At 43.0% G+C, this 23,749-nt stretch overlaps 1 pseudogene; it reads right to left on the reverse strand.

Moving 5' to 3' along the window:
* Window positions 1-22,729: 22,729 nt before the first annotated feature.
* Window positions 22,730-23,749, reverse strand: part of LOC109868223 (ribosome-recycling factor, mitochondrial-like) — a 33,781-nt pseudogene continuing 32,761 nt past the window's right edge.

Genomic DNA, 23,749 nt, shown 5'->3' on the forward strand with positions numbered 1-23,749 from the left:
TACTTCAAAGATGTTTATGTTATGTATAAAATACATATTTATGCGTTGTTTACAATTTTGATTTATTTAAAACAATGTAATTGTTGGAGTTACAGGTGTTTTACGTGATTGATGGGTGACTAGGTGCATTCTTGTCAAATAAATCTGCTTATACGTTCATGATTATGGATACATTTTTCTGCAATCTGTCTTTAAATCTGCAACAGAACATGTCAATAAGTTAGTTCTGAATTGGTTCATGATTATGGATACATTTTTCTGCAATCTGTCTTTAAATCTGCAACAGAACATGTCAATAAGTTAGTTCTGAATTGCTTTAATACAGCGGCGTATACTGACACCATGAATTGAAATAGATCTCACCGCGTTCATACACTATATATACAAAGTAGGTGTATAAAATCGAGCACACAGGCATGCAATATCCATAGATAAACATTGGCAGTGGAATGGCCTTTACTGAAGAGCTCAGTGGCTTTCAACATGGCACAGTCATTGGATTCCAGCTTTCCAACAAGTCAAATTTCTGCCCTACTAGAACTGCTCCGGTCAACTGTATGTGCTGTTTTTGTGAAGTGGAAATGTCTAGGAACAACAACGGCTCAGCTGCGAAGTGGTAGGCTACACAAGCTCACAGAACGGGACCGCCGAGTGCTGAAGCGTGTAGCGCATAAAAATCGTCTGGCCTCGGTTGCAACACTCACTACCAAGTTCCAAACTGCCTCTGGAAGCAATGTCAGCACAATAACTGTTCGTCTGGAGCCTCTTGAAATGGTTTTCCATGGACGAGCAGCCGCACACAAGCCTAAGATCACCATGCGCAATGCCAAGCATTGGCTTGAGTGGTGTAAAGCCATTGGACTCTGGAGCAGTGGAAACACGTTCTCTGGAGTGATGAATCACACTTCACAATCTGGGTTTGGCAGATGCCAGGAGAACATGCATAGTGCCAACTGTAAAGTTTGGTGGCGGAGAAATACTGGTCTGGGGCTGTTTTTCATGGGTCTTTTTCATGGGGTCCGCTAGGCCCATTAGTTCCAGTGAAGGGAAATCATGATGCTTCAGCATACAATGGCATTGTAGACAATTCTGTGCTTCCAACTTTGTGGCAACAGTTTGGGGAAGGCCCTTTCCTGTTTCAGCATGACAATGCCCCCGTGCACAAAGCAAGGTCCCTACAGAAATGGTTTGTTGAGATCGGTGTGGAAGAAGTTGACTGGCCAGCACAGAGACCTGTCCTCAACCACATCGAACACCTTTGGGATGAATTGGAACATCGACTGCGAGCCCAACATCAATGCCCGACCTCACTAATGCTCTTGTGGCTGAATGGAAGCAAGTACCCACAGCAATGTTTCAACATCTAGTGGAAAGCATTCCCGGAAGAGTGGAGGTTGTTATAGCAGCAACGTGGGGACCAACTCCATATTAATGCCCATGATTTTGGAATGAGAGTCCACATACTTTTGGTCAAGTAGTGTATAATTGGCAGAAATGATAAGTGATTAGATATAGATCTCTACTGGCTGAATGAGAAGAGGATCTGGTGTGTTGCTAATAATCATCTAGGTAGGTAGCTAGCTAGCCAGCTTCTTTGCAAAAAACGACCTAGTATTCATGGCACATTGTAAATATCTGACTGCTACAAGGATAGTATTCTGTACCAAGACCAAATGGATACATAAGACCACTGGTATTACAGGTAGATAAATAAAATATGGTACAATAAATGAAAATGTAGCTAGCTGACAGCAAAGCTAACGTGCAAGAGCTTGCAGGCATTTGTAATCTTGCATGATGTCTACTTTGATGCTAATTAGCATTTTCGAATCTGAGAGAGACTAATATCTGGATAAAATTCACCTTGTCCAAGAGAGAATGATATACACGTTTATCAAAACATCACGCCAGGGAAAGCCTACCTGAAACACAGACCTTGTTTGAAGTGGTTCTGAAAAATGTAAGGTAAAAAAATTATTGGAAACATTTCCGTGTTTGGCCACTAGATTTTTTATGGGTATTATGACACGTCCACTGTGGGCCTCTATGGGGGGAGGGGGAGGGGGGGGAATTACACATCCTTTTTACCTCAGATTGGTGTTGTTAGTATAAACGTTTATAGTCAAGAACATTTGCTTTTAGTTTTTTTTTTACTGTTGATTTTGTTATACGTGCTGGGGGTCACACGACTTACAGCGCAGCTTTCATTTTCTTTCTCTAATGGCACAAATAGTTAGGGCTGGTCTCTCTATAAAAGCCGCTGGCCACACACCAAGTTGTCCTATACAACTTATTCCCAGATTCAGTGTGGTTTTTGAGCTGTGTTATTTAAAACGTCTTAAGGCTAGGGGGCAGTATTCAGAAGTTTGGATGACTGAGGTGCCCAAAGTTAACTGCCTGTTACTTAGGCTCAAAGGCAAGGATATGCATATGCATGGTAGTATTGGATAGAAAACACTAAAGTTTCTAAAACTGTTAAAATAATGTCTGTGAGTATAACAGAACTGATTTGACAGGCGAAACCCTGAGGACAATCCATCCAGGAATTGTTTCGTTGTTGAGGTCACTGGATTTTCCAATGCTTTTCTATGGGAAAGCATAATTATTAGGACCCAGATTGAAGTTCCTATGGCTTCCACTAGATGTCAGTCTTTAGAAATGATTCGATTTTTTGTTGTTGTTGAAAAATGAAGGAGTATTCGTATTCTTTCTAAGTGTCACCCAGGAGGAATCTAGTCTTTTGGTGCGCGTGAATGAGAGTGCGCTCCTCGTTTTTCTCCGGTATTGGAAACAGTTTATTCCGTCTTAAATTCGATCGATTATTAACATATTAGGGTACCTGAGGTTGGATTAGAAACGTTGTTTGAAATAGGTATGTAGGCATGTTGGGCGAGTTGGAACAGGTGTATTTCTGAATCAAACGTGCCAAATAAACTGACATTTTTGGGATATAAAGGACTTTATCGAACAAAACGACCATTCATTGTGTAACAGACCTTTGGGATTGCAAAAAGATGAAGATCTTCAAAGTAAGCAATTTATTTTAACGCTATTTCTGACTTTCGTGATGCATCTACTTGGTTAGAAAATATTTTCCATGCGGGGCGCTGTCCTCAGATAATCGCATCGTATGCTTTCGCCGTAAAGCCTTTTTGAAATCCGACAAAGCAGCTGGATTAACAATAAATGAGGCTCTTAAATGATGTAAGACACTTGTACCTTCCTGAATGTTTAATATTACGAATTTAGTATTTTTGAATTTCGCGCCCTGCATTTTACCGGATGTTGTCAAATCAATCCCGGTGACAGGATTCTAGCCGTAAGGGATCCTATTAACAAGATGTGCCACCTGATTTCACCTCTCGCTCTATCGATTTCAACATGATATCGATACGAGTAATTCACCAAATAGTGTTGTGTTTCCCTTTCTGTTTTGGCAACCCCGTATCAAAATCCAACACTCTGACATGTAGCTGATGGTCTTCTGCAAGTCGTCCTCTAACCAGTGAAGTAAAAAAGATCTTCAGTTTCCATGTGTTTTTTGTTGTTGTGTTAGTTTCAACAGCGCCTAAAACCAGATTCCCCCCCCAATCAATATGATTAATTGCCACTTGTCAAAACAGGGTTTTTGGTGCTGAAAACTAGCTGTTATTGGCAGATAGGTTTGAAACTCTATTTCATATAGGTCTATTAATAGGTCTATTGGCCTGCTTGATGTCACCGAACAGCTCTTACCCTAAAAGGGTATTATCATAATTTTCAAGGTATTATTCTAAAATGTATGTAAAACACTGGAAAATCACGTTGGACTGCACAGGGCCATTACGACATTAATTTCTAATGGCATCATACTTAATCAGGTTAAAACTGCTGAAAGAGTCTAAAAATGTGCTGCGATTTATTTTGATGATATACTAGATATCACCAAACCGGGTTTTCCCTGCCTAATGCTAACAAGAAAGACGGCAGTATATTTTGCTTTATTAAAGATTCTGACTTTACATTACCTCTTCAACATAATGTTTCAGGATGATATAAAAAGATAGAGTAGCAGGGTGTATTCTTTAGTGGTATTCCTTTACAAAACATTTTGTCTGTTGCAAAAAGGAAACCGTTCACTGTTTATTCTAGGAACCAAACGGAAGAAACAAAATAGGGAGGACCTACCAGAATTTGTCCAATAGAAACTCTCGTTTTCGTTGCAAAACGTTTTCCGTTTGGAGTAAACATTTTCTGTTGCAAAACATTGTGCAACAGACTTAGATTTGATGTATTTTACCATGTGCAACAGATAAAAGTTGCACCACTTGTTTTTGTTGTTCTGTTTTCAAAAAGGGACTTTACATTGATTGTCTGTGTATTCGCAGAAACGAGGACTGTCTTAAAAGTGCTAGTAAAATGTGGTGTTAGCTCAACATCCTCAATGGCTTTGCAACCACATGAAATCTCAAACTAACTGTAATACGTTCAGGGACCTCTCCAATCCAAAGCAATAATTGTGGTTATTTTTTACTTTAAATAAAATACTTCCTTAACTTAAAACCACCCCATATCACACGTATGAACACAACCAACTGTTATTGATTCAGGGATCTCTTCCCTCCAATCCATACCGTCAGCTGATTTAGAATACAGAGCGGCTGCAGGTACCAATTCTTCGGAACCCTTATCGCGATAGCTAAAGATCCAAAGCTTCTGCGCACGTGTCATTTCTATCATCCTGGCACGTTCCATTGAAAAGGGATTGACGAGCATCTATAATATCAAGTTTAATGAAAGCTATAGCTAGCTAGCATAACTGGCTACATTTCAAGTTGAATGAAAGCTATAGCTAGCTAGCATAACTGGTTACATTTCAAGTTGAATGAAAGCTATAGCTAGCTAGCATAACTGGCTACATTTCAAGTTGAATGAAAGCTATAGCTAGCTAGCATAACTGGCTACATTTCAAGTTGAATGAAAGCTTTAGCTAGCTAGCATAACTGGCTACATTTCAAGTTGAATTTCAAATAATGAGTAGAATGCATATATTTTGATCAACCGCTTAGCTCTGATTTATTCCAATAAGCTGTCTATTACCCAAAGGATGTGGACTTGCCAACTCCCACCGGTTATTGTCACGTCAAACAATGATCATAGCAGTTGGCAAGACGGCACAAACAGATATGGAACCAGGCTAGTTGTTGAGAGTGTGTGGTGTTGGATTGTTTTCCACCCTTTCAGTATTTCATCCTGTCAAATGAGACAGTCAACATACGGAGTCATCTCCTGGGGCTCCTGCTCTTCTTCCTACTGGGGGTTAAGGACATGTCTACGGTACTGCCAGCTTCAGGAGCCAACAAAGAAGACTACGCCATCTCCTGCATAGGACGGTTCTGCTTTCAGGTGAGTGTGTGTGTGTGTGTGTGCGCGTGCGTGTGTGTGTGTGTGTGTGTGTGTGAGAGGGAGGGAGGGAGGGAGGGAGGGAGGGAGGGAGGGAGGGAGGGAGGGAGGGAGGGAGGGAGGGAGGGAGGGGAGGGAGAGATCACAGATATCTGTCTGTCCTTAACTCCTACAGCTTGTTATGGTTTACAGGTCTTATCTGTAAGGCTTAACTGTGTTCAGGAGTAGTGTTGTTGTATGAAGCTACCCGTCGTTCCTGTAGGTGTGTATGCTGTGTTCTGTGGGGTATCACCTGTTCTCCTGCCCCCTCTCAGAGAAGAAGTGCTGCCACGGGACTACGTTGGAACCTTGGCTGTTCTGTTCCAGGGGTCTTGTATGCCTCCCACTGCGTCACTGTGTCTTAGACAATACATTCCATCATTTGTTGTACTTTTCACTCATACCGTTTGTTTCAGTAAACACATGCACTCTGACACTGTAAACATGTAACTACGCAAACTGGCTTTGAAATAACATCTCTTCTCCTCCTGACATATCTTTTCCCATAGCCTATCTTCTACCCTCCCTCTGCTCTAAAGTTCTGGAGACAGGTGTACCTAATGATTGTTATAGCATTGATATTGGCTATGTTCTTGGCTCAGATCCATTCTCACTACCCTAAGGAGTGGCGACACCAGCGTACTGCCATCCTCGGCTCAGTGGCTGGCTACGGGGTCATCCCAGCCGTCCACTGGGTCTGGCTCAATGGAAGCTTCAGCTCTGCTGTCGTCCAGATGAGTCATCAGATACCTGAATTACAATATTAGGTAACACTTTATTTGAAGGGTACCTACATAAGGATTTAATAACACATACATAAAGAGTACAATTATGCATCGGTCAAGTATTCTGTTAACGTGAATGTCTTACCATCTGTTATCTCTGTCTGTAGTTGTTCCTGCCTCTTGATGGTGATGTATTAGATAGCTGGAGCTGAGTTCCTCTTTTACATCGGTAAAATCTACAAATCTCATAGCAAATAACCACTAACATGTGTCATTCTGCAACTTGTCTTGCTCAAACTGATACCTTCAAACACGCTGAAAATGTCAAGTGACCTTGTGATGCTCTTTGACCTACACAGGTCAGCTGAACTACCTGGTTGCCAGCCAGCAGGTGTGACATGTCCTGGTGGTGTTTATGCTCTGCTTGTGGCACCAGACTTCTGTGTATTTAATGAACTTCAGGCACAACCAGCCCTGCCTCATAGACTGGCCCAGCCAACAACCGAGCTGCCACAGACTCTACTGTAGCCACTCAATGCAAACCAGACTACAACTGAACCTTTAACGTAACAAAATGTGGCAAAGGTCAAGGGGTCTGAAAACTTTCTGAATGCACTGTATATACTATAAGGGACATCATTTCAATGTATCTGTATTAAGGCATGTCTCTCTTTTGATTATTTTAAATAAATACAGGATGCCTAAAGGAATATCATTAATTCATTAAATTGTTAATCATTTTTTTGCCTGTTTTGGTGGGATGAGATTACACTCAGATTTACTTTCACTTGAAGATAACAATAGCTATTAGAAAATGCCTTCCTCCTCAAAGTTAACAAGAGACCAGTTTGTCTTCTCCATGCCATCAAATGTCTTATACCAAGGTATAGTTTTGGCATATTAGGATGACATTTTCTGTAATCCCATTCTATAATCTGTAGTAATCTCTGACCTGCCAGTGCAAATTGAAGGATTATACTCTACAGCCATTGTTCTTTTCTTAGAGACACTAATTAAAATTTGAAAGGAAATGGTTAGATCGTCCCAGCACAGACAACAAAGCTCAAGATTACACAGTCTTGCCTGAGATAATGACAGAGATCATCTCTCTTCACAACAGTCTGTTCGCAAAACATTGCAGAACCACATTAGGAGGATTTATCAGAGGATCTTTTGGAGACCTCAATTTTAGTCTTACTTGACACATTGTCTTGATTTTCAGGTGCAGACAGAGATAAAAAAAAATCCTGCCATGTAAAACACCAATCACATGTTATATCAGAGAATTGGGCTAAACAGCTTTCACTGGTTAATCACCCCATTGCATGGCAACTCAGGAGTCTGCACTGTTCTGGGGATTATAGGGTGAGATCAGGGCTTTGTATTACGAGAGAGACTCCATGATAACTGACAGTTCTGAATCAGATGTGAATGTTATTGCTTGCAAATTCAATGCAATCATTTTTGTAAAACCTCTTTTCAGGAAAACTGGACATAAAATTGGTTAAATGCCCATTGCATTCAAAAATGTGATTTCCTGTGTTTTATATACACTGAGTGTACAAACCATCTCTTTCCATGACACAGACTGACCAGGTGATGGCAGGTTACCCAATGATGTTTAAGCCTTGAGACATGGATTGTGTATGTGTGCCATTCAGAGGGTTAATGGTCAAAACAAAAGATTTAAGTGCCTATTTACAGGGGGACAGCAGTAGGCGCCAGGCGTACCCGTTTGTTTCCCGTGTGTATCAAGAATGGGACACCACCCAAAGGACAAGCAGCCAGCTTGACACAACTGTGGGAAGAATTGGAGTTAACATTGGCCAGCATCACTATGCAATGCTTTCAACACTTTGTAGTCCATGCCCTGACAAATTGAGGCTGTTCTGAGGGCAAAAGGGGGTGCAATTCAATATTAGGAAGGTGTTCCTAATGTTTTGTACACTCCGTGTATACTTCCACATTATGACATGAAATTTGTGGGGAAAAAAATGAAATTGTGAAAATTATGATAATACCCTTTTAGTATAAGAGCTGTTTGAAACTCTTCCTTATTGGTCTATTAACTAATTTACTGCTGATGTCACCAGGCAGGCCAAACGCCATCCCACCAAAACAGGCTGAAATTTCAGGCAGTCTTTTCAAACCTCTGCCAATAACAGCTAGTTTTCCCCTCCCCACGCAGACCACTCCCAGGCAGTCCTAGTAAAAGTATTGCTTGAGAAATTGCTCATAAGCCATTCCCCCCCCCCCCCCCCCCTTTGACTGTTTTAATTGAAAACCATCACTTTAAGGTTACCCAGAAATGATTTGATATTGAGATAAAAATGGCTGCATTGGACCTTTAACTGAATCACTGCTACTTGAACGGCCTTTGCTAGTATACTGAATCACTGCTACTTGAACGGCCTTTGCTAGTATACTGAATCACTGCTACTTGAACGGCCTTTGCTAGTATACTGAATCACTGCTACTTGAACGGCCTTTGTATTCTAGTATTCTACCGATCATATGACGCTTCGTTCCCCACCTACTGGATAAAAGCCCACATTACAACCAACTGTTAGTTTTAATACGACTCTTCACCTTTAATCATTTGGGTAATACCACCAATGCAGGGTTGTCCTAATGAAATGCATTCAGTCCTCAGTAATGTTGGCAATCAATACATCAGAAAAAGCTCAATAAGTGACTCTGGCTAAAGAATCCTGGTGTGTCTGCTGATCAAACACATTACATGATCGAAATGCTTCCCAACGTAACACTGTATGAACACTGAAACAAACATATCGATGATTCTCAGGGTGAGTTACTAGACAGAATCTAACATGTAAAGGATCTTCCCTGCAGAGTAGACAGGAGTGGACTCGTGTCAGTCGTCCTCACCGCAGAGCTTCTCCATAGCTTCCCACTGAGGGATCAAGAAGATTTTCACATGGGCAGGGTTATATGATGACTGACTGAGTATAATGTATAGTCACAGATCCTATTTAAAAGGACTTACTGATCCAGACCCGAGTTCCACGCCTGGGAAATGGTCCATTAACCCAGCAAGGGAAATAGAGTCATTCTGACGGCATGGGAGTGAAACAACACCTCATAATAGCATGTCTCATATTCCAGAGAGAGAGGGAGGTAGTACTTCTCAGGCACTAGCATGCATTGGCTTGCACTGATGTAGCGTGGGTACGTAGCTATTTGGAGGCATGAGCAGGTGGGACTGGGAGGTGACGTGAGCAGCATTGCTTAGCAGAGAGCATCCTGTAGGTAGCTCCTCCCACTGGAGGTGGGGATGGCAAATCACTCAGGCAGGGGGCGGAGTTAATCAGCATCTCCTTCACAGATGATTTTCAGAGTGTTAACAAACTCAGCAAATAAAGAAACGCCTCTCACTGTCAACTGTGTTTATTTTCAGCAAACTTAACACCTGTAAATATTTGTATGAACATAACAAGAGTCAACAACTGAGACAAACTGAACAAGTTCCACAGACATGTGACGAACAGAAATAGAATAATGTGTCCCTGAACCAAGGGTCAAAATCAAAAGTAACAGTCAGTATCTGGTGTGGCCACCAGCTGCATTAAGTACTGCATTGCATCTCCTCCTCATGGACTGCACCAGATTTGCCTGTTCTTGCTGTGAGATGTTACTCTTCCACCAAGGAGCCTGCAAGTTCCCGGACATTTCTGGGGGGAATGGCCCTAGCCTTCACCCTCCGATCCAACAGGTCCCAGACGTCCTCAATGGGATTGAGATCCGGGCTCATCGCTGACCATGGCAGAACACTGGCATTGCTGTCTTACAGGAAATCACACACAGAACGAGCAGTATGGCTGGTGGCATTGTCATTTTGTAGGGTCATGTCAGGATGAGCCTGCAGGAAGGGTACCACATGAGGGAGGAGGATGTCTTCCCTGTAACGCACAGCATTGAGATTGCCTGCAATGACAGCAAGCTCAGTCCGATGATGCTGTGACACACCGCCCCAGACCATGACGTACCCTCCACCTCCAAATCGATCCCGCTCCAGAGTACAGGCCTCGGTGTAACGCTCATTCCTTCAACGATAAACATGAATCCGACCATCGCCCCTGGTGTGACAAAACCGTGACGGTGAGGAGCACTTTTTGCGATGGTGGGTTTGTGCCCATAGGCGACGTTGTTGCCGGTGATGTCTGGTGAGGACCTGCCTTACAAGCCCTCAGTCCAGCCTCTCTCAGCCTATTGCGGATCATCTGAGCACTGATGGAGGGATTGTGCGTTCCTGGTATAACTCGGGCAGTTGTTTTTGCCATCCTGTACCTGTCCCACAGGTGAGATGTTCAGCTGTACTGATCCTGTGCAGGTGTTGTTACATGTGGTCTGCCACTGAGAGGACAATCAGCTGTCCGTCCTGTCTCCCTGTAGCGCTGTCTTAGGTGTCTCACAGTACAGACATTGCAATTTATTGCCCTGGCCACATCTGTAGTCCTCATGCCTCCTTGCAGCATGCCTAAGGCGCGTTCACGCAGATGAGGTACCCTGGGCATCTTTCAGAGTCAGTAGAAAGGCCTCTTTAGTGTTTTTATATTTTTTATAACAGACCTTAATTGCCTACCTTCTGTAAGTTGTTTGTGTCTTAACCGTGCCACAGGTGCATGTTGATTCATTGTTTATTGAACAAGCATGGGAAAATGTTTAAACCCTTTACAATGGATTTTTACTAATTATCTTTGAAAGACAGGGTCATGAAAGAGGGACAGATTTTTTGCTGAGTTTAGTTACTGGATGCTTGGATTGGTTGACCAGATGATAAAAATCACAGGATAGAAAGGTTGGGTAGAAATAGATTTTTATTTCATGCCAAATTTAAAGGACAATATAATAATTGTACAAACTAAGGTAAACATTTTCATGAGTTCAAATTCTATGCACCTATGTCGCAGCTTGGTGACCTAGAGGCCAGAGAGGGAGCACACGTGACAGTACCCTCTCCCCGGCGCGTTCGGCTCCAGCCGCAGGACACTAACCACAGGGACGATCCCGGGGATCTGGAGCAGACCGGTCACCTCCACTGAGGCGCAGAAACCTGACGAACCGGCTGAGGAGTAAGAGCCTGATGAGCCGGCTGAGACATCCCCGGTTGCCTCGACTGAGGCACGGAAACCTATTCATCCAGCTTAGACATGGGAGCCTATCCAACCCGCTGAGGCATGGGAGCCTACTAACCGGCTGAGGCCTCCCAGGTAGCTCCGCTCCAACACGGTAGTCAGCCAATGCACGCTAGGTCAATGCACGCTAGGAAGTGACACAGAGCTGTGACTACACAACTTTTAACGTTTATCATCTAAAGCATCTAAAGCATTTAGTAACATTGTTACTTCCATCACAGAACATAGTAATTTCAATTGACAGTGCAACAAATTCCAATAGCAGTAGGTGTGTTGCTTAGGCATTTGAACATAATTAGAATCTAAATCAATCTGAAATAACGGTCTGAAACGCAACCAGTCTTTTTTTGAGATCATAATAACATTCTGTATCACATCTGGCTGATGTGGAACGGACTTGATACAGTCGAGGAGATAGTAAAATAACTACTAAACGACGTACCTCACTAAAGGGCAACTTGCACAATAGCGTGTCATGCACTCAATAGTCATACGTTTTTCAGTTTGACAATCAGAGAAGGCTACACACCTTTTTTACTAGAGTACAGAAGGCAACGCCCACAGTAACCGGGGGAAACTCATTCACTACCATACCCACAGCGGTCACTTCTTGGGAATATTCCCAACCCCTCTTCATTTTACAGTGGACACCTGTGGTACAGTCATACTGAGGGTATTATTTCCGGAAAAAGAACATGCATGTTATTTCATTGTCTTGGTGCATGTTGATTTTGATTGTCTTTCCTGATACAAGTGTTCCAAAACCATTAGAAACGTGAATACATTGTTGTCTGATCATCACCATATACAGTGCATCAACAAGAGCAACTGATCACACTGGATGATCAGTCACTACAGATATACATACATAGATACATGGAAAAAACAGAATTGCTTAATCAGTGAAAAAAAACATAAATGCAATGGCCACAAGACAAGGGGTTGTGAAACCATCACTGTCAGCATTTCAAGCTACAACAACTAGAAACGGTTTAAGTTTTCAACTGGACAAAACAGTCAATGCCCAGGTTTGTTCAAGTAAATCCACTTTCAATGTAAATGTACAACCTCCTTTTAGTCTTAGCAGATTTAACCGTTGGGGAGGACGACGCAAAAGACACCACAACAACACACATATCACTTACACATAAACAGTTGAGTTGAGCCATGAAACAGTTATCTTATCTGGCCGTGACATCACTCCCTGCAGTTTTCTCAGGGGGAGTTGGAATAGGCAAGAAAAGCATTTCCATTACACACTTGCAAGTGTGTAACAGGACAAATATTTACTACCATTATTATTATTATCATCATCATTATAAGTTGAACTCTCACTGGGAGTATACATGATCAGTCCCCTGAGTCTGTCTGCACTTTGGCATCTCTAGCAGCAAGAAATTCTAATAAGAGGTAATAACTAAGGCATTAACTTGTTATTGTAAGAAATGTGAGAAAACAAATCCACAAAGCTTTTTACTTACCAGTGGTAAGGTTGCTTGTGGCAAAAGCAAACACCGCCAGAAAACTGGAGGATCGCCGGTTCAAATCCCAGGTCTGACAGGCAAATCTGATGGGAAGTGAGTATCTTAAATGTGCCCTTGAGCCAGGCACTTAACCTCTGTCCACAATCTCTTTTGGTGTGACCTCTGAACTCTCCGTGTCAGTTTTCTCCTCCTGGTTCTTACAGCACAGGGAATGCAGCAGCACCACACAGACACACAGGTAAACACCACCGCCCCAAACAGCACGAAGGTCAACAGGTTACCGTTCGCGGTCCACCACACTCACCAACCCATAGGTGTGGAGAGGGATAGAGAGAGTGATAAAAGAAGTTGCAGATTAAACAATGTATCTGTGTGGTGGAAAAACACAGACTGTCTGAGCAAGGTGTAGCTTAAGATTTGAACTTGTTTGTGTGTGTTATAAAGACTGTGTTTGTATAATGGACTTTAGAACATTCTCGTGAATAAACTGTCCTAACCTTTTGCATAAGCTGAGTCTTTGCCTAATCATTATTAAACCCATGGTCTTACAAACCTTGGGGATTGGTCAAAGCTATTGATTGTTAGTTATGATCATTGGGATTGAAAATTCTTGTGACAGAGAGAAAGAAAGAGTGGGATATGGTGAGATAGAGGCCCTATTGACCTTACAAATGGACAGACAGTGTGCAGACCTTAGTGACCAAAAGGAAGAGGACAGAATAAGTATGAATAGTGCTGCATCACACCAATTGGTTCATGTTCATGTGTACATAATGAACCCCTACTTATCTGTTCAACCCAGACTAAATATAGAAACAAACTATGTACAACCTGTCACCCACATCATAATATGGAATAATAAAGTGCAGAAAAGGTAGGGACTGTTTGTTAGTCTCTGTCTCCCTCTGTTGGCTTAATAAAGAATAACAATTGTAGGTCTAGGTCCCCCTGACTGTATTGAGGCTGAAGATTGTGTGTGTGATCTGAACACAGACTCAATATCTTAACTTCAGATTGGTCATTAGCGAACACAGCAGATGATAATACAATATGGAGGGCAAGAAAGTTACATTATATTGTCTGGGGTAAAGAGGACTGTGGGTAAAGAAAAGGAAAGGGGGATACCTAGTCAGTTGTACAACTGAATGCCTTCAACTGAAATGTGTCTTATGCATTTATCCTGATGTATAACCATAGAAAATGATATAGAGTTGTCCTCTCAAAACCCAGTCCAGTTTTCACCACTTCTACACTCAAAATGCAATTTTCCTCTCAGGAAGAGCTTTTTATCAAGCTATTTTTTGAAGTCACCATTTGTCTATATTCTAATCTTGAACACTTGTAGAGAGAGATTGGATCTTGGCTCTTGAGAGTGTGAGGTTGAAGGAGCGGTTTGCTGTGACTGTGAGTCAGAAGAGAACAGAGAGTTTCATCACTGATTATTCACGAACACTGTGGTTTAGTGTTCCATTAAAGAGAGAGAGAGAGAGACCTCTCAACATGGCTGAAGGAGCACTGAGCTAAGCTCCCCAACTCGATTTATTCTATCCCATTCTATGTATCCTATTATTTAAGCCTATTTTATTTATTTCTGCATTAGTCTCTCATGTCCACTGTTATTTTACTATTTGAATTTCTCGCTTATTGTTTTCCTTGTCTATATTAAATGTATATTTTTATAGAAAACATGTTGCGTTTTTCTCCCTTCCCTTAGTGAAATGCATTCTCTTACTATATAAATACGGTTTGATTAATTGCTTGTCAGATGTTCATGTAGCATAAAGACTTTACAGTCCATTATGGGCCTACAGTCTGTCCATACAGGCCTAATCAGTCACAGACAATCAGATAAGACTAATTCCTTAACTTAAATAACAATAGCATAACCACATCAGGAGTTACATCTCTTCCTGGACTCAGCAGCAATGATTACAAAAAAAGAATAGCTTTTTGTAACAAGATACGTGGAAAAACATGATTCTATCCCCATCTCTGTGTGGAAATCAGATTGTTAGTTCATGTACTGCCACAAGGTGGTGCCCTCTCCTCTCCGCATAAACACATTCACACTGGTGTCGTGAGGGTGTGGACTCAAGAGTTACTATGGAAACCAACCATGCCTTAATAAACGAAGTGGGTGAATGTAAAACAGATTGATTAGAAAAAAGATGTGTTCAGATTAATGAATACTCTGCTCTGATGCAACTATTTCGTTTGAAGCCTATATCCAGCTTGCAGATTACATGGCAAGCTTCTCCTTCTGGGAGAATTCTACCTGTACGAGAGAGAGAGAGAGATGGAGGGAGAGAGAGAGACAGAGGGAGAATGACAAAGATAAACAATAAAATAGAGACATTTTTGTCTGACTCTTCATCTGCAAAGGACCTTTTGATTAAAAATAAACCAACAAACACATCTTCTCTGGTTGACATCAACAGAACACATGTTCTGCAGCTTCGGATCTTTCCTGTTTGCGTTTGACTTTTCGCATGTGAACTGAGAAATAAATGACATGCTCCAAACCATTCTCTCGCAAACCTGTGCCATAAATACTTTTAGACCAGCCTGAGCCAAGCTCCTCCTGTCTTAAGAAGAAACATGCTACTTCCTCTGGAACTGGAACACCAAATGTCTGATCCCCCCCCCCGAAAATGACAGTTAAACCCATCACATAGGACTTCCTCCTATGCGTTTAGGCCCCACTTCCTCCTGCAATATCAACCCAGAGACCAAAAAGACTACGTCTGTGTCCCAAATGGTACCATTCTCCCTGCATATGGGGAGTATCTGGGCCCTGGTCAAAAGTAGTGCACTATATAGGGGATAGGATGTCATTTGGGAGGCCGACTATCTGGTCATTAATATTCCAAAGGAAAGGGGGAAAGCATCAGGAACCAATTACTCAATAACGCTTTCCCCTCCTCTTACCTCCTTGGTTGTCTCCCAAATGGTACCCTATTCCCTATATACTGCACTACTTTTGACCAGAGCCCACCGTTGCGTTATATTGGGAATAAGGGTGCCATTTGGGAGACGTGGGTTGTAGTCTAAATGAGAGGGACAGCGCGTAGGCAGACCTGTGTCGGTCGGGGTACACCTCAGGTTGGGCTCTTACCCCTGACCATGGAGCTGTGATGTGGCCTTGCAGGTTCAGAGTTAGATTAGGGGTCCGGTATCACTACACCACCACCAGTCAGACCTGGGTTCAAATACTATTCTAAATACTTCCAAATACTTTATGTGTGCTTGGTTGAGCTTGTCTGTTGCAATGGAACCAAAAGAAAAGTCCCAACAGTCCCCAAACCCTGTCACTCCAGGCAGGTTAAAGCAAACGGACAAAGTATTTGAAAGATTTCAAAGGCTATTTGAACCCAGGTCTGATCAGGACACCACCACTATAGCACCAGGACCGCTAACCAACTGACTGAGGTAATTGAGATCAGATGGGCCATTGAGGCGAGGAGGCAACCTGGGCTAGGCAGAGTAACCTGGAAGCATTTATTTTATGAGAAAGATGTTTAGTTAAGTGCAGTGCTGAGGCTAATGAGTCTGGGCCTGGCCGGGCCTGGCGGCTGTGATGAATATGATCGGTGAAAGCTCTGAACGCTGGTTCTTGAGTCCTTCCTTCCTCCCGGATCGGGTTTCAGATTAACAGACTTCCTGTCCAATCCGTGGCATTTGGAAAGCAAATGATCACCTCTTTTTTTATGAGGGGAATTATCATGTATTAGTCTAGTTCAGGATATCTCAGAGGATATCTCAGGACCGGTTAGAGTTTAAGGGGCCTAAAGATTGGAGTCATGTTTCGGACTGTGTGTGTGTGTGCCAAGGCATATTTCAAAGAGCTTTTGGGATGCAGAAAACTATCTTGTAGTCAAGATGCTTGGGGTGTCTGTTCATGCTTGTGACCTCCAGAGTCACAAAGAAAAGTAAGAAACAAAGACACTGGCATGAGCATCGTTCCCAGTAGACTGTTCTAGTTCAAAAGTACCTATCAGTACAAGTTACTGTTGTAATTAACAGGTGTCGCCTGTTTGCAAGTCGGTGTTCAAAAATGGCAACACAAGTCCGGGAAAAACGGCAAGTACAATCTCAAATCACAACGTAGGCTCTTGCATCACCCACCATGGTGACACGTTGAGAGCACCAACAGCCATGACATGCAAGTCTGATCAGTTCATACAGTAAGGGACACAGGTCTTTCTCAAGGTCATGTACACGGTTGGAGAAGATGAGGAGTAGGGCCTCCCGGGTGGCACAGTGGTTAAGGGTGCTGTACTGCAGCGCCAGCTGTGCCACCAGAGACTCTGGGTTCGCGCCCAGGCTTGGCCGGTAGGGATGTCCTTATCCCATCGCGCACCAGCGACTCCTGTGGTGGGCCGGGCGCAGTGCGTGCTAACCAAGGTTGCCAGGTGCACGGTGTTTCCTCCGACACATTGGTGCGGCTGGCTTCCGGGTTGGATGCGTGCTGTGTTAAGAAGCAGTGCAGCTTGGTTGGGTTGTGTATCGGAGAACGCATGACCTTCAACCTTCGTCTCTCCCGAACCCGTACGGGAGTTGTAGCGATGAGACAAGATAGTAGCTACTAAAACAATTGGATACCACGAAAAAGGGGTAAAAAGAAAAAGAAGATGAGGAGTGTAGAGACGCTCGATGCAACAATCGGTTCTTGCAGCAGTCCGACGTCATTACGCTTGAGCCCTTGTGAACAACGAGGATGCAGGCAATCGCTTTGTGATGCTTAACATGGGTACACGATAAGCTTCGTAGGCTATATACGTTTGGGGGACTTGCATGAGCACCTTCACATACTTTCAAATATAGGCATAGCCATCTACAGTCTATACTGTAGTAGGGGGTTCTGAGTCATATGCAGATTAGAATAGGAACACAGAACACTGTGTCATTTATGATCCCCCCGGCCCCATCACACCCTCCCACCCTCCTCCCCCACCACCATCTAATTTCCTCTCTTTGCCGCTCCGCTCCGAGGCCCTTGATTACAGGGTTCCCAGGGGACGAGTTCAACTCCTCAGAGATAGGAACCGTCGAGGGTACCAGTCACTTAAGATCAAGACGGGGGGGAGGAAATCGCAGCGAACATCAAGCTAAATATATAATTCCTCCCGTGCCGGTAATCACGACGTCCAGGCGATTTGGAATGACATTTTAACCACTTCAGACTAAAGCAACGCTCTACTCGAGAGACAGGCGCACGGGCAGCCGGGCCGGTGACGATGCGTGCACTGACCCACCCAGGGGTATGACCCCACCCCCAAAAACGAGTGCACGTTCCGCCCGTGCCGCTGAAATGGCTCGCAGACCAGGTCAATTCAGTCAGATGTTAGACAAGAGGAAAGGAAGGAAGCAATTTCTCTCCCCAGTATTAGTTACCTGAGGATTAAGATCCTCCACTTCCTGCTAATGGTGTTTCATATATGCAACCACAATTTCCCCACTATAATAGACCTATTCTTGAGACGGGAGAATGGCTTTTAAGGGCCTACATTAGACCCATGCTTACAGTACAGCATCTTATAGGCTCAAAACCTCTGCATTAATGTTTATCATTCATCCTACACATGTATTTGACCCTATGACCCCGAAGTCACACATACCTGTCTTCAGGTAGACCTGATATTCCATTAGCCCTGAACCATATGCACAGCAGGCCATCAAGATTGTAGCCTACCAAAGTAGGCCCGCAAGGGCAGTCTTTCTTATCGGAGAACCGACTTCATTGTATTTCAAACAATGCCACCAAATATGAATAATGGATCAGCAACTGTGCAGAGCCTATTCTTTTCTATCTCTGCCTAGCTCATGAGACAAGGGTCTCTCTCTGCCCACCCTCCAATTTTGCCCCCTTCCTCCTAACAGCTTTCTGAACATCAAATCGGAGTTAATTTCCAGTCTGATTTACATATGCAGCGAATATGCCCCTAAACTACCTGGCTGAAAGTCTTTCCCATCACACCAGAAGTGCATTTTCTACATCCTCGCTGATTGGATTCTTGATGAGATCGTCAGGTGGCTCGCACACTTCACATGGCGAAGACGCGATGGGCGTACGGGTTGCCAATTCTGAGGCCACTGAAGTGCTTCACGGCTCTCTACATCTCACTCTCTCTCTCTCTCTCGAAACGTCCTAACCACCATTCTGAACATGGGCTGGGTGTTGGGTGTGTAATCAGAGCAGTACTGGCAGGGAGGTATAATAGTCTGCTTCATGCCTGCAAAACCCCTCAGCCAGGCTCCAACGAAGTACTCTCTTACTCTCACCAAATCTAACCGGCATATCAATGTTACACCACAGTCACAAGACTCTCACAAGACGCCAGAAATGAATAATTAAATCATGCATAATCTGCACGCAAAGTAAAGTAGGAAGACAAGGCCCCTGAGAGAGAGAGAGAGAGACTTCCTTACTCTTGCTCAGATAACCAGGGAGGAACTGTAACATACAGTATCTCTGATGACAAGAACTGACTGCATTTACCTCTCCTCTTACTTTATCCTCTCAACCAGCCACTGGTTTATCTAAGGGGGGTACACTAGTCTAACACTATCAATTCTAGTAGTGAGTGTTCATTTGGACAAGAGGCACAAACAAGCAAAAAACATTTCCCCTCTCCTCACCGTTCCGGAGGACCAGTAATTCAGTTGATAAACGTCAACTGAAATGAAGCTATCAGCTGAAAGCAATTTCCAGGGCTGCATTCGGTGCCAGGGATTTGAGATTTTCACTCCTCCATCGATCATGAGCCTCTGCTTTGGGCCAAGATACACAATGCCCCCAAATTGCTGACATGTGGACCCAGAATCAATGCCATTTCCCTCCTGTCTGGGCTCTCCTCCTCTAAACCGCTGTTTATCCAATGACCCTCGTCTGTTTTGCCCATTAAAGACCAAACTAACGTCTCAGGGTGTGTGTGTGTGTGTGTGTGTGCGTGTGTGTGTGTGTGCGTGCGTGCGTGCGAGTGGTGTCTCAGGGTGTGTGTGTGTGTGTGTGTGCGTGCGTGCGAGTGGTGTCTAAGGGTGTGTGTGTGTGTGTGTGCGCGTGTATTGTCTCAGGGTGTGTGTGTGTAGAGACTCAGGGTGTGTGTGTGTGTGTGTGTGCGTGCGTGCGAGTGGTGTCTCAGGGTGTGTGTGTGTGCGTGTGTGTGTGTGTATTGTCTCAGGGTGTGTGTGTGTGGGTGTGTGTGTGTGTGTAGCATCTCAGGGTGTGTGTGTGTGTGTGTGTGTGTGTGTGTGTGTATTGTCTCAGGGTGTGTGTGTGTGTGTAGCGTCTCAGGGTGTGTGTGTGTGTGTGTGTGTATTGTCTCAGGGTGTGTGTGTGTGTGTGTGTGCGTGTGTGCGTGCATGCGAGTGGTGTCTCAGGGTAGGGCCAAGCAAACCACCGTATTTTATACTACACCTAATGGATGAAAGACCATAGTGGTGTGGTGCCATACATTCTGGCTTAGTACACAGGGAGAATGTAGACGATTATCACTCTAACTAACGAAGGAGATTTAACATCCTACTCACATGAAAGGCAAGAAAAGAAGAAAACACATAACAGAGTTGATGTACAAAGCAGCGTTTTGATTAAAAGGGTGTCCATAAATACTGGTGGGTGCCCACTTTCTTGTGTTTACATTTGGTAGCTGTAGGATTACTCCTCGACAAACTGACAGAATAAATCAGTGAGTTCGGAGTTAAAGGGAAAGTTGAGAAATTTAGATATGTTTCCTTTCCTTGATATTTGTTTCCTTACCTTGAAATATCAGCATTAGTTTGCAGTGGCTAGTTTAACAAAACCAAACTGTGGATTGCTTTTCAAGGTAAAGAAATAAATATCTAAACATGTATTTTACATGAACTATCCCTTTAACGCTGAATCTGAAACAAATGTTGGCTGTTGGCACCACGTTAATATCTCTATTCTTCCTGTCCTCTGGGAGACTGTCTCAGTGTCTCAGGCCAGGAAATTCACACAGTTTACAGTGAGTGTGGTGCTTTTTACATAAACACAGCTCTCTGTGGCCTCAGTTTGATTAGGAGGCTCCCAGATGCCATTAAAAGTCCATTTCTCCCCTCTGTGTTTGTTTTAAGACGAGAGCGACAGAGAAACCCAGCAGCCACTGTCGTGCCATGCCAACTTCTGTTTACGCATGAGTGGAACACACAAACAACCCCAGAGCTAGCGCCAACCGAATCTACAGTACAGTACAGTGTGTGCTCTCCCTCAATTCTCCATCGTTAAACATACACTTTTGTTTTTGTTGAGGATTCGGTATCGTGTTCAGTATCGTGTTCAGTACCGTGTTCAGTATCGTGTTCAGTATCGTGTTCAGTATCGTGTTCATTATTGTGTTCAGTATTGTGTTCATTATCGTGTTCAGTATCGTGTTCAGTATCGTGTTCAGTATCGTGTTCGGTATTGTGTTCATTATCGTGTTCCTTATCATGTTCATTATCATGTTCAGTATCGTGTTCAGTATCGTGTTCATTATCGTGTTCAGTATTGTGTTCATTATCATGTTCAGTATTGTGTTCGTTATCGTGTTCAGTATTGTGTTCATTATCGTGTTCAGTATCGTGTTCTGTATTGTGTTCATTATCGTGTTCTGTATTGTGTTCATTATCGTGTTCGGTATCGTGTTCGGTATCGTGTTCATTATCATGTTCGGTATTGTGTTCATTATCATGTTCAGTATTGTGTTCATTATCATGTTCAGTATCGTGTTCATTATCGTGGTCAGTATTGTGTTCATTATCGTGTTCAGTATTGTGCTCAGTATTGTGTTCATTATCGTGTTCAGTATCGTGTTCAGTATCGTGTTCAGTATTGTGTTCGGTATTGTGTTCATTATCGTGTTCATTGTCGTGTTCAGTATTGTGTTCATTATCGTGCAGTATCGTGTTCAGTATCGTGTTCATTATCGTGTTCAGTATTGTGTTCATTATCGTGTTCAGTATTGTGTTCATTATTGTGTTCAGTATCGTGTTCATTATCGTGTTCAGTATTGTGTTCAGTATCGTGTTCATTATCATGTTCAGTATTGTGTTCATTATCGTGTTCAGTATTGTGTTCATTATCATGTTCCGCATTGTGTTCATTATCGTGTTCAGTATTGTGTTCAGTATCGTGTTCAGTATTGTGTTAATTATCGTGTTCGTTATCGTGTTCAGTATCGTGTTCATTATTGTGTTCAGTATTGTGTTCATTATCGTGTTCAGTATCGTGTTCATTATCATGTTCAGTATTGTGTTCATTATCATGTTCAGTATCGTGTTCCTTATCATGTTCACTATTGTGTTCATTATCATGTTCAGTATTGTGTTCATTATCATGTTCAGTATCGTGTTCAGTATCGTGTTCATTATCATGTTCAGTATTGTGTTCATTATCATGTTCAGTATTGTGCCCATTATCGTGTTCAGTATCGTGTTCATTATCATGTTCAGTATTGTGTTCATTATCACATTTGGTATTATGTCCATTATCATGTTCAGTATTGTGTTCATTATCATGTTCAGTATTGTGATCATTATCATGTTACGTATTGTGTTCATTATCATGTTCAGTATCGTGTTCATTATCATGTTCAGTATTGTGTTCATGATCATGTTCAGTATTGTGTTCATTATCATGTTCAGTATTGTGATCATTATCATGTTCAGTATTGTGTTCATTATCATGTTCAGTATTGTGTTCATTATCATGTTCAGTCATATTTTCAGGAGGAACCATTGTAAACATGATTGTATCAAAAATAGAGTTGTGGTAATTTTAGTAATGTCACCTTTGGTTTTGGCGGCCAGCTGCATGTCTATATCCGCTGCAAAAGCCGTTTGCCATTTTGCCCTACCAGAGGGAGTGGAGAAGAGAACACTTACTAGACAACTACGACTATTGGTATTATTATACAAGTACTGTGAAATTATAGAAAGGATTCATCTGAACATTTGTAGCTGCTGATTGTATTTCTGCCCTCTGACTGGACACGTATCCCTGTCTCAGTACTTGTTTCTCCACCAATTGGATGGTGTCCTCTGACACTGTCACACCCTCCTCAGAGACTCCTTGGACTTGATAGTGAACTGCCCGGCTCTCATGTACTCATGCGTCACCCTGTAGGGACGGATGGACAAACGTGCCTATGTACGCACACACAAGGGTACTCAAGCACGCAGGGGCAACACACACACACTGTTTAAAATGCCTGCAATGAGTTATGTGTATTTTCCCCCTCTATCTCCATTAAATGCCATTTCATTCCAATAAACAAATACCTGGCTTTCTGTGGCACTTGAAAAATAGTTTTCAAGGTCGCAGTGCAGTCAACAACTTTGTTTTTGGTTTGCTTTGCTGCCGGGTGATAACAGTTTATTTTCCTTAATTGGCATTTTTGCCTGGGACTATTTGCAAACAATCCAAAAGTGGAGTCTATTTACTGCAAACAATAATGCGTAATTACTGAGTCTGGGCCAAATCAAGCCGCTCGGTCTCTTTGGAAATGCAAATGTGGGTTGCGTGCCGACACTGATTGAAGAGGAAGGAGGCGTCCGTCCGTCCCACTATCCAGCACTGCCAGACAAGCACCTGCTGTTGCCGGGGCTCCGCTTACTTAATAATCACACATATTTTGTGGTTTAGCGAGTGACGGCAGCACGTCAAAGGTGGCTACGTCCCAAAATGGCACCCTTTTCGCTATATAGTGCACTGCTTTTGACCAGGGCCCGTAGGGAATAGGGTGCCATTTGGGACACAGACAAGTTATTGGATTTGGCAGGGAGCTGAGCTGGACAGAGGACTTTTGACCAAAGTTGGTGTTTTCTAACTGCTACAGTCGAATGAGTTAAACGAATATGTCAGAAACACATTTTAAAAGGAGACGGTAGGTCAGGTAAGGGACTGACAGGAGAATGGATAAAAAGGGGGGGGGGATGGAAGAATGAGGAAAGTGAGGAAAGA

Source organism: Oncorhynchus kisutch, linkage group LG23, assembly GCF_002021735.2.
Source record: "Oncorhynchus kisutch isolate 150728-3 linkage group LG23, Okis_V2, whole genome shotgun sequence".
NCBI classification, from domain to species: Eukaryota; Metazoa; Chordata; class Actinopteri; order Salmoniformes; family Salmonidae; genus Oncorhynchus; species Oncorhynchus kisutch.